The sequence below is a fragment of the Egretta garzetta genome, unplaced genomic scaffold, assembly GCF_000687185.1.
Source record: "Egretta garzetta isolate BGI_Z169 unplaced genomic scaffold, ASM68718v1 scaffold2, whole genome shotgun sequence".
Classification (NCBI taxonomy): domain Eukaryota; kingdom Metazoa; phylum Chordata; class Aves; order Pelecaniformes; family Ardeidae; genus Egretta; species Egretta garzetta.
The window spans coordinates 4571993-4575279 of NW_009258894.1; the positions used below are offsets into that span (position 1 = coordinate 4571993).

The 3287-nt window shown below is 48.8% G+C and overlaps 1 protein-coding gene across 7 annotated transcripts in view; it reads left to right on the forward strand.

Moving 5' to 3' along the window:
* Positions 1 to 3287, forward strand: part of SUSD6 (sushi domain containing 6) — a 90113-nt gene that overhangs the window by 74211 nt on the left and 12615 nt on the right. The gene's annotated exons all lie outside the window — the stretch shown is intronic.

Sequence of the window (3287 nt, forward strand, 5' to 3'; positions counted from 1 at the left end):
GGGATACTAGTTCCCTTTGATACTGGGCCTTTTTTGGTGGCTGTTCCTGCACAGATTTCTGGGAGGACAGGGTGCGGCTCCACCAGTCTATTTCCTGCTCCACTTCCCTGATGCTCTGTAATGTATTTGTGTATTAAAAATTGTCTGTATATTAAACACCTAGTATTTTGGAATGGCGTTTGCAGAAACTCCACTGCATACCTTTATTTCTGCCTGTTAATCCAGTGATGAGTTTCCTTACCTCTGAACAGAGTTCAGTGATGTCCAGGATGTTTGGACTTCTCGTCAGTTGTTATCTCCTTCCTGCTTCCCAGCAGTGTGTGCTGGCAGAGAACCAGCGCTCTCAGGAGATGTCCTAAACCTTAGTACCTCTCAGAAACGGGGCCCCTGGGAGCAGAGCTCTGTACCCTTCTCACACAGTGCTGCAGTGTTCAGAACCACTGTTTCTGCATGTCCTCAGAGCTTGGTGAATCAAGATGCTGGGAACAGTTTCGCAAGCCGAGGATGTCAGTAAAACCCCCTAGGAAGCTGATAAGTTCTGTAGCTTGGATCTCTTTCTCTTCCCTGCCTGGCGTGAACATTTGTTTTAAGATGTCATATAAGCTCTGGGATGCTTCCAAGAACATGTGTTTCAGGGAGGGAGTTGATGGAATTCCTGCATGTTTCTTTGTATTTCAAATATAGCCCAGTGCCATTGTGAGTCTAGGCTGATGCTATTGGGAGGGGGGTCGATTGTTACAATATATGTTCTTACTGTGTCCCACAAATTTAAAGGAATTTTTGTAAGCTTTTGGAAAGCTTCATTGTATCCACTGTGTGCCACCCACCTTTGAAATTTGGAAGGAGTAAATCTGGGGGTCATGGTTTTTCTGTGTCCCTTGAAAGCTGCCCAGTTCTAATTGGGGCTCAAATACTGAAAAACCCTCCTCTGTGGTTTAGTTCACGTGTCTCAGAAAGCATCAGTGTGCCAAAGTAATACCCAGACAGCAATGCTGGGCCACGTGGCAGCACACAAACACTGCTGAGGGTTAAATGCAAGCAGCCTGCTTGGGAAGCGTGAGCTGGAAGGAGAGCTGGGTCAGGCTGCTCCCAAACCCAGTACCAAACCGCCACGAGACAGCCGTGTGCTGGAGTGGTAATGAACAGTTCATGCAGGCAGCTATTCCCATCCGTCTGCACCTTCTGGCTGCAAAGCGTAGCCAGGAGCAGGCTGCTCTGGACGTGCATTCTGGCAGCAGTTGGCACCTGGGTCTTCCCCCCCACCCCTGCCCCTGCAGTGTGTCAGTGGTAAATGGGCCGCTCTGCCTGGTTCTGTGTTGCCATGGGTATTAACAGTGCTGCAAACTCGGCGTGTAAGCTTTGCTGCTGTTTGGTGAGGTAAAGGGTTGTGCAGAATCAGACCCTACCTTTTCTTCTGTTAGCCCCAGTGTGTAGAGCAGACATAGGGAAGCAATTGAAGAAACCCATTACGGAGCGTGTGAAAGCTGAGGGTACTGAAAATTTAGGAATGGGTCGCTGTAGTGGAAAGCTGCATCGTCTGTCCTGAGCTTTCTTGGTGCCTGTGTCATGCTGGGCTGGGCCCGGATTTGCAGAGGTGCGGAGCTCTGTCAGGGATGCCAGGGAAAGGGAGCTAGTCCAGCGGGGAGCAGAGGTGTTTGACTTGCTCAGGTTTTCAGGCACTGCCAGTCCGTCATCTTACCTGCCCAACCCTTGCCTGGGCCACCTCCAGCAATCTTAAAGCCATCAGCACTGTCTCGTAGCCCTCTCCAAAGCTGCAGGCTCTGAGGTGCTCTGTTCCCCTGAGGCTGCCTTGCAAAGGACGGTTCAGGTGGTCTTACAGGGGAGCTGGGGCTGCCTAGGTTGGAGGTGGAGGGTGTTGATGGCTGCCTGATCCAGATCTTTTTTGTCTATTTCCCCAGCACATAAACAGCGTTCTTCCATCACAGTGAAGGTGACATTTTAAAATACTTGTGACATTCTTAGATGCTGTGATGACAAATGACCTAAGGTGTTGGGGGGAAAAAAAGGGGAGATGACTAATTCTGCAATCTCTTCCCTGCGTGAAGAGGACAAGTCAGGGACAGCTGACTGAACACACTTATCAGCTGCTTCTCTCCTTTTGCGTGCCAAGTGGCCTGCAGAGGTGAGGAGGAAACCAGTCTGCAGTTGCAGAAGCTGCGCATCTCCTCCTGAAGCCCTTGCTGGAGATGGCAAAGTCAGGCTTTTGTAGGTGACTGATGGCCGTGGTATTTCCAAGCCTTTGAGAGTGCTACTGCAATGTAAATGACTGCTTGTTTCATGTTGGCCGGCTGCTTTTTGTACATAACTTGGAAACCTCATCAGTGTAGGTGGCACATTACAACAAAAGCGGAATTGAACAGTGAGCTGCTGCCTGGTCCAAACGGGCTCCTTGGCTAACGGCCACGTGTGGGTACGGCTCAGGAGTGGTGGGAGCAGAGGGGAAAAAGCTCTGTTTGCTGCAATTGCTTAGCAGAAAGATGCTGTCTGTGGCTCCAAAGCAATTCCAGGTACCTCCTGTGGCTGCTCCTGGGTTTCGGCAGCTGCTGGGGCAACAGTACCTTTTCCCCACAGCTCTCTATCGTTGCCTAAAGAGGTACATGTTAAACTGCTGTGAATATTTCTGGTGCCTAAATGGGTCCTTGCAGTTTAGCAAGAAATCCCTCTCCTGGGCTGCAGATGAAGCAGGGCATTTGTCTGTGTGCCTGAATGTGAAATGTGCCATGAATCTGTAGCTTCAGCTGATCCCAGCTGACCCTAAGTGTTGGACAGGCTTAAAGTCAAAGCAAGTTTTAGCCTCATAAGGCAAAGGGTTAAAACATTGGTTACAAAATGGGAAATTACTGCAGACAGGAAAAATAAAGAAACACAGAAGAGGCAATGGTTAATACTCATGAGGCACGGGACAGTGACTTCTCTGAGGCTTATTTAAGAATAAATCTCCTCAAGAACAAAGTCTTCTTGAAAAACTTCTGCTTAGACCCCTGTTAACCTTTTCTCTCAAGAAGTAAATTGAATTGCAGTTATAAAGCTGGCAGAACTCATACCAGGGGGGTTGGCTTCGCTCAGCACTTCATCTCGGGGCTTACTGGCATTTCCAAGGCACTACCTATGATGCATTCACACATGTGATTAGGTTCAAGGGTCACTTGCACTGCAGCTATGTAGCAAATTTTTCCACAGTGGAATCAATCTAAAGTTTTCTTCTGCTTTTTACATCTTGCCCAAAAGCCAGTTACTTGAACTTTGCCCAGCTGTTTCTCGCTATT